General features: G+C 37.4%; 1 long non-coding RNA gene across 1 annotated transcript in view; it reads left to right on the top strand.

The window, feature by feature from the left end:
• LOC116418739 overlaps nucleotides 1–8,316 on the top strand; it is a 16,526-nt gene extending 8,210 nt beyond the window's left edge. The window contains exons 2-4 of the long non-coding RNA XR_004228876.1: nucleotides 4,564–4,774; nucleotides 5,240–5,302; nucleotides 7,570–8,316. This is a non-coding gene — a long non-coding RNA (uncharacterized LOC116418739). The remainder of the gene's footprint in view (nucleotides 1–4,563; nucleotides 4,775–5,239; nucleotides 5,303–7,569) is intronic.
• Nucleotides 8,317–8,792: the final 476 nt, after the last annotated feature.

The raw sequence follows: 8,792 nt of genomic DNA, 5'->3' as shown, positions 1-8,792 counted from the left end.
CTTCTTCTTCTTCTTCTTCTTCTTCTTCTTCTTCTTCTTCTTCTTCTCCTTCTCCTTCTCCTTCTTCTTCTTCTTCCTCTTCCTCTTCCTCTTCACTTTAAGTTCCAGGATACATGTGCAGAACATGCAGGTTTGTTACATAGGTATCCATGTGCCATGGTGGTTTGCTGCACCCATCAACCTGTCAACTACATTAGGTATTTCTCCTAATGCTATCCCTCCCCTACCCGCCAAACCCCAACAGACCTTAGTGTGTGATGTTCCCCTCCCTGTGTCCACATGTTCTCATTGTTCAGCTCCCACTTATGAGTGAGACTATGTGGTGTTTGATTTTCTGTTTTCTTGTTAGTTTGCTGAGAATGATGGCTTACAGCTTCATCCATGTCCCTGAAAAGGACATGAACTCATCCTTTTTGTGACTGCATAGTATTAGATGGTGTATATGTGCCACATTTTCTTTATCCAGTCTATCATTGATGGGCATTTGGGCTGGTTCCAAGTCTTTGCTATTGTGCATAGTGGTGCAATAAACATACATGTGCATGTGTCTTTATAGTAGAATGGTTTATAATCCTTTTGGTATAGACCCAGTAATGAGATTGCTGGGTCAAATGGTATTTCTGGTTCTAGGTCCTTGAGGAGTTGCCATACTGTCTTTCACAGTAGTTTAACTAATTTACACTCCTACCAACACTGTAAAGGAGTCCCTATTTCTCCACATACTCTCCTGACTTTGTAATGGTCACCATTGTAACTGGCATGAGATGGTATCTCATTGTGGTTTTGGTTTGCACTTCTTTAATGACCAGTGATAATGAGCTTTTTTCCATATGTTTGTTGGCCACATAAATGTCTTCTTTTGAGAAGTGTCTGTGCATATCCTCTGCCCACTTTTTGATAGTATTGTTTGCTTTTTTTCTTGTAAATGTGTTTAAGTTTCTTGTAGATTCTGGATAACAGCCATTGTCAGATAGATAGATTGCCAAAATTTTCTCCCATTCTGTAGGTGGCTTGTTCACTCTGATGATAGTTTCTTTTGCTGTACAGAAGCTCTTTAGTTTAATTAAATCCCATTTGTCAATTTTGGCTTTTGTTGCCATTGCTTTTGGTGTTTTAGTCATGAAGCCTTTGCCCATGCCTATGTCCTGAATGGTATTGCCTAGGTTTTCTTCTAGGATTTTTCTTGTTTCAGGTCTTACATTTAAGTCTTTAATACATCTTGAGTTAATTTTTGTATAAGGTGTAAGGAAGGGGTCCAGTTTCCAGTAAGAAGTCAAATCCCTGAATAGACCAATAACAAGTTCTGAAATTGGGGCAGTAAGTAATTAATAGACTACCAACCAAAAAAAAAAAGCACAGGACAGGACCAGAAGGATTCACAGCCAAATTCTACCAGAGGTACAAAGAGGAGCTGGTATAACTTCTTCTGAAATTATTCCAAACAATATAGAAAGAGGGACTCCTCTCTAACTCATTTTATGAGGCCAACATCATCTTTATACCAAAACCTGTCAGAGACACAACAACAACAACAACAAAAAAGAAAACTTCAGGCCAATATCCCTGATGAACATCTATGTGAAAAATCCTCAGTAAAGTACTGGCAAACCGAATCCAGCCCCACATCCAAAAGCTTATTCACTATGATCAACTCTGCTTCATCCCTGGGATGCAAGGCTGTTTCAACATATGCAAATCAATAAGCATAATCCATCACATAAACAGAACTAATGGAAAAAAAAAAAACACATGATTATCTCAATAGATGTAGAAAAGTCCTTCGATAAAATTCAACACCCTTTCATGCTAAAAACTCTCAATAAACTAGGTATTGATGGAACATATCTCAAAATAATAAGAGATCTTTATGACAAACCCACAGCCAGTATCATACTAAATGGGCAAAAGCTGGAAGCACTCCCTTTGAAAACCAGCACAAGACAAGTATGCCCTCTCTCACCACTCCTATTCAACATAGCATTGGAAGTTCTGGCCAGGGCAATCAGGCAAGAGAAAGAAATAAAGAGTATTCAAATAGGAAGAAAGGAATTTAAATTGTCTCTGTTTGCAGATGACATGTATATTTAGAAAACCCCATCATCTCAGCCCAAAATCTTCTGAAGCTGATAAGCAACTTCAGCAAAGTCTCAGGATACAAAATCAATGTGCAAAAATCACAAACATTCCTTTACACCGATAACAGACAAACAGAGAGACAAATCATGAGTGAACTCCCACTTACAATTGCTACAAAGACAATAAAATACCTAGGAATCCAACTTACAAGGGATGTGAAGGACCTCTTCAAGGAGAACTGCAAACCACTGCTCAAAGAAATAAAAAAGGACACAATAAATGGAAAAAACATTCCATGCTCATGGATAGGAAGAATCAATATAGTGAAAATGACCATATTGCCCAAAGTAGTTTATAGATCAATGCTATCCCCATTAAGCTACCATTGACTTTCTTAACAGGATTAGAAAAAACTACTTTAAATTTCATATGGGACCAAAAAAGAGCCTATATAGCCAAGACAATCCTAAACAAAAAGACCATATCTGGAGGCATCACACTACCTGCCTTCAAACTATACTGCAAGACTATAGTAACCAAAACAGCATGGTGCTTGGTACCAAAACCAACATATAGACCAATGGAACAGAACAGAGGCCTCGGAAATAATGCCACACATCTACAACCATCTGATCTTGACAAACCTGACAAAAACAATCAATGGGGAAAGGATTCCCTATTTAATAAATGGTGTTGGGAAAACTGGCTAGCCATAAGCAGAGCCAGTCATTTCTTCGTATGCATTGAACTCATGCCAAACTATTGTTTCTCACTATTATTGTCCAAAAGACAACGTGTACTAGAAATGTGAGACAGGAAATGTCCATCTGACCTTATTACGGTAGAAGGAATTTTCCAGAGTCCATATGCTGATGCAATTATTTTAAGAATTATTTTTATTTTTTAAAGTGGTAGATTCTTAGAACAATTGTCTTTGCTGTCACTGGCATAGCACATGGCTTATCATCTCCCATTTGGAGGAATAGAGCACTGTAATTACTGCAATCAGGTTTTATATTATTTTCTAATTAGGTTTTAGGAGTTCTTTTTATTTGCTTGGTTTATTTGTGTGTGTGAAATGTAACATATATATTTGTATGTCTTAACCTTTACTTCCTTTGGAAGGTCCTTAATTTATTTTACATAGAAAATTTTTCCTTTTTCCACAAAGCTACGACCATAAAACTTACTTCCTTCTGTTCCAGTATTGTACTTTATGTAATTTCCTGTGAACAGCAGCAAACAACTTCAGTATACACTGGCTGTTTGTTCAGTGTTCTTGCAGTACTTACAATGGACATTTCTCAGCATAATTAATCTCTTTTTAAAATTTGGCCCTCTTCTTATCAGCACCAATACTATACTTTGAAATGAATGGAAATGCTGTAGTCATTGAAAGGATACGGATTAAATCTTAAACTGGGTCTAGGGATGAGGTGACGAGGAAAAGAACCCTCACAAACCTGGTGCTTTGTTTCTCCTTTGTGAAGTGAAAAGCAATGAGCTATACTCTGTGAAAGAAAGGAAATGGTGCTGACGAGCTTTTCCCCAACCACTGTCCACCTGTGGTTCAGAACTAGCAGAAGTCAATTAGTTATTTAGTTCACTAGCACATTTAAGTGTGATATTTGATTTATATGAGCATCAAGAACTAGATATTCAAGCATAATTCAGGTCCTTTTTCTCTTTCATTATAATGAGTAACTTTAATTCTTGTTTTATATTTGCTTGCATCCATGATCTGTTTTTAATCCTGTATCTTCTGTATCTGACAGGCTCCATTTCGTCAGTTTTTTAGTTGTCCTTTTTTTCCACATAGTTTTACAGAATCCTGCAAGTCCTTTTCTCCCATTAAAATGCTATCACTAGTAGTACTATTTCTAATGCCAATTTAAACCTTTTTATTCTAGCATACTTTGTGCAGAATGAATTAAGTGTATCCATAGAGAATGAATGATTGGTATTCAGCCAAACTTTGCCTGTGTCTTTCCATGACCAAAAACAAGTCAGGTGAAAAGGAAAAAAAAATCAGTGAGTCTGTTGTTTCATCTTTATGACTCTGAACAACCTGTTTGTATATTTTGGGAAAAGTTTTTCTCATTGAATCACTGTGTATATTTATCGTGTACACCGATAGTTGAATTTTCATTATATAGCTATATGGTAAAAAGTTTTGAATAAGAAACTACTTTTAATAGCCATTTCAGAAACAAGTGAGGTCAGTGAGCATCTTGTTTTAGGAAGAGGGGGATGGTGGGGACACTGGACTGAAAGGAAGTCCTATGTCAGAGGCCTCTGTGCACATTTTCCTGAAGTATCTCAGCTATGCTTAAATGTAATCTGTTATTTTAACCAATCATAATGGTTGCATTTTGTCTTTTCTCATATTAAATTATAAGATTGATGACTTATAAATATGGCAAAAGTTTATTTTTCAGGATGCCTCTCCCTTCTCTAACTCGAACAGATTGAATTTTGTTTCTAAAGACTTCAAAAGCGACCAGATTATTGTGAAAGGAGAAACACTGTTTTCGAGGGCTGCTGATAATGCCTGTTAGCCAGAAGAAAGAGCCTGAATCATTCAAAGGTTTTCCACCTGGCAAAGAAATGTGGTAAAAATCTTGCCCAGATCTGCATGTGCTAAGCATCCAGGTAAGTTGGAGCATCATATTAATGGCACACAGTGAAGAAATGAAAGGTAAAACTATAATGCAATGTATTTCTGTGCCTCATGTTGAAACTTCATATTCAAAGGGTAAAGGGACTTCATTCTTCTCCTTCCCCAGCTTGCGTATTGCAGTTTTGTATTGAAATGTTGTCTGGATTCATAAAATATTTAGGGACTACCTAAAGAAGAAAGACTTTGGAATCAAAGGCAAGGTTCACCTAACACAACTTCTGTTAGAAGAAACTAGGAAATCAGGATCTATCAAAGGCCCAGTGTTAATCGGTACCAGTTTCTCACTGTGTTTTGATTAGAAGAACATTGAACAGCAAACATTTAAGGATTTGTTTGACTGAATATCGACTTAAAGTTCTGATCTCTAGTAATGTCAGAGGTATTGCCTTGGTAAATTGTACAGGTGAATTGTTAAAGATGAAAACATAACATATATTTATTGTTTGAATAACTTTAGAGAAAAAAATGCTATTTATTTTTCAGAATCAAGTGTAATTACTATATCAAAAATCCACAAAATGTGAAAGTATAAAGAAAAACTATCAGGTGAGACTCAGTTATTTTTATTTCAAAGATATAGGTAAAAATGTGAACAGATCGGGAGACTGAGGCAGGATAATCACTTGAACCTGGGAGGCAGAGATTGCAGTGAGCCAAGACTGCGCCATTGGACTCCAGCTTGGGCAACAGCACGAGACTCTGTCTCAAAAAAAAAACCAAAAATGTGAACAGATATATTGACATAAAATTCATAAAACATATGAATACATTAAAAACTAGGAAGCCTGGTTGCCTCTGAGGATAAGAGTTGAGGATATATGTGTCAGGAATACTTTGCATGACTTATACTATTGCAGTATTTGAATTTTTTTCTTGTACATGTATAACTGTTTTAAAAAGAATGAGAAATGTTGTACAAGTGTAACTGTTTTTACTGTAAGTTTTTATTTCCATAAAACTATAATTAAGCGTGTGGACAATAGAGCCTGTTATATAGCTTTGATATCCTTTGAATTTGTATACCTGGTAACACTAGCTCATGTTTGTAAATCCTTTGAAACTCTTAAAACGATTTTACATACATTACCTAATTTGTAAGATTACAAAACTATTACATTAGCTCTTCTGGTTTTCTTGTCTTAATACGTGATTATCATATTAAACTGCAGTGTTTTTTTTTTCATCATTTCACACACACAAAATAGGAAACCAGCAGTTGTGATTTTCTTCAGCAATTCTTAATGTAAGTTTTTAATAGTTTAGTACTTTTCTTTCATAAGTATTAGACCAAGCTGTAATGGAATTATACGACTCATGCTTTCAGAACAGAGCCTTCTGTTACTCGTGTGTTTATCCTGACGGCCATATGACCATGTGAAGTTCCGTCACGATGCTAAGGGATGTTACGTTTGTCTTATCCACTGAACTCAAGCCAGGGTGTTGGAGAATTCAATAGCTGAGTCTGAGGGTAAGTTAAAATACCAGTCAAAATTAAAAGGACTGTGTGAAAGGGGAGTAAGCCTACAGGCTGTTATGAGATTTGTCCTGCCCAGTTTAATACAACCCCTTCTCTGCTGAAGGGTAAGTAGGATGACTTTTCATGCAAATAGAAGACCAGGTCAGAAAAAAGATCCACTCGCTTCCCTTCTGCTTGGCTTACTGGACTGGTAGGCAGACCTAGGTTCTCCTGTTTTATTAATGGTTATGGAGCTGAATTTCTTTCCAACAGAAGTTGTTATTTGAGTTTAGCAACATTGATAAAATTGGCACATCAAACCACTTTATATTGAAAAGGGCTTCATGGACAGTGACCTGCTGTGAGTTGGCTGACAGTTGAAACGATGAACAATGCTGTTTAGTTCTGTCCTTTATGCCTGCCAGAGACTAAGAATAACTTGACCAATAAGGAAGGCGGATCTTTGTTAGCCTTTCTGCATTGTTTCTTCCAATTTAGTATTTAACCTCAGGAAAGAATCAATCACATGTGGGTGGCTATTCGTTGTAATATTTAAAGGAAAAGTAGCACAGTGGTCAAGGGTGAAGGCTAGGAGTCAAAGAGACTTGAATTCAAATTCCAACTCCACCCTTTACCACACATGGGAACACGGGCAAGTTACTTCACTTCTTTAACCATCGGTTTCCTCATTTCTAAGATAAATCTTGTTGGAATGATTTTTTTCAAAATGAATTAAGTGTATAGTAGAGGGCCTACAGTTTTATATGGTTTATATAATCACTAAAATTTTTTTGTGTATGATTATAATAACTACATACAAAATTTCATGGCAAATGCATAAAAACTGACTATTGACTATGCCATCCCCCACTCCACTCCCCACCATTCATTCCTAAGCCCACTCCAGTCAGGCAATCCGCCATTCCACTGATACTACACTTGACAAGGTCACCAATGACATTTACACTGCTAAATGCAGTGGCCAGTTCTCAGTCTTCATCAGAGTTCAGCGTTCAGCAGCCTTTGGAAAAGTTAATCTTGCATTCCACTGCCTGCCTTTTTTTGTTTTCCTAATCTCTAAACATTGGAGGGCTCCAGTGCTCCATCCTCTGGCCTCTTCTCTACCCATAACCCCTCCCCTGGTGACCTCATCTAATCTTGAAGATTTGCTATCATGTAGATGCTACTGACTTCTCAAATATATATTTCCAGTTCACATCTCCCCCATGACTTCCAGGCTTCTTTGTCCAACTGCCTGTTCAATTTCTACTTGAATGTCTTAGGTGGTTTCTCAAACTTCGCATGTGAAAAACTAAACACCTTGATCTTCCTAAAAATCTGTTTCTCTATCATTTAGTTGCTCAGCTAAAAACTTTGGAGTTACACATATGGACAGCCCACCCCAAGGAAAGAATCAGAGGAGAAGGTACACAAGACCCCAGAAACACATGAAGCGCCTTAATATGCATGCTGCATCTCTCTAAAATGGTGGAACCTGTTTACCTGCTCTGGAGAATGGCTGCCTGTGGCAGACATAGGAGTTGTTCTTATGCTGTGCTTCCTATGTTCCACAGTAATTGAATTGTAGCTGCAATGCAGTTACCAACCAGGAATACAATTTCTCAGCCCCACAGCTTGCATCTACAGCTAAGTGTGGACATATGACCAGTTTTCATCAATTAAGTGTGAATAAAAACAAAGTGTACCATCTTAAAGTGTAGACTTTGAAGAAGCAGGACAGCCATCCCTTGTTCTCTTTCCCCTTGCGCTGGTGGGATACAGATGACAATAAGGCCGTGGGTTTTGAGGTAGCCACAAGATGCAAAATGCCTCAGACCTGAGTCACAATGTGGAAAAGAGAAGCCTACTTGCCTGGAACACCCAGCCTGGTCTATAAATGACCAAGAAATAGACTTCTATTATGTTTGAACATTACAGATTTTGTTCTGTTATAGTAGTTTATCTCACCCTGACTAAACTGTTGCATATCTTTCAAGATAGGCCCTCCTTCCCTGAAAGTGGCTTCTTCATACATGTAATCTATATTTTAATTCATATTCTCCAAAGCATATCTACATCTATTCAACTATTTTCATGTGTTCCATCAATAGAAACTTCATATAAATAAATATATATGAAGATTTTTTTTTTTTAAAAGACACTTTGGAATTATCCCTGACTCTTTCCTCTTTTCTCACACCCATATCCAAACTATCAAGAAATCTTGTTGACTCAACCTTCAAAATCTATCAAGGATTTAACCACTAATCAACCCCTTCTCCTCTGTCAGTTTGTCCCCCTACATTTCATCTTGATCATCCTTAGAAACTCCTAACCAGTCTTATTGCTTTCACCATTGTACTTCCAGACTATTCTCAAATGGCAGCCAGTCAATGAGATCCTGCTGCACTTCTGCTCAAAACCTGCAAATGGCTTCCTACCTCACTTAGGGTAAAACCAAATGGGCCCTACACAATCTGGCCTCACCTCCTAGTATTTTCCTCCTTGCTCATTCTGCCCAGTCACACTGCTCTTCTTGCTTTCCCATGAACGTGCTAGACACACTCTCATGTTTGGGCT

Source organism: Piliocolobus tephrosceles, chromosome 1, assembly GCF_002776525.5.
Source record: "Piliocolobus tephrosceles isolate RC106 chromosome 1, ASM277652v3, whole genome shotgun sequence".
NCBI lineage: Eukaryota > Metazoa > Chordata > Mammalia > Primates > Cercopithecidae > Piliocolobus > Piliocolobus tephrosceles.
This window is presented reverse-complemented; position numbering and strand designations above follow the sequence as displayed.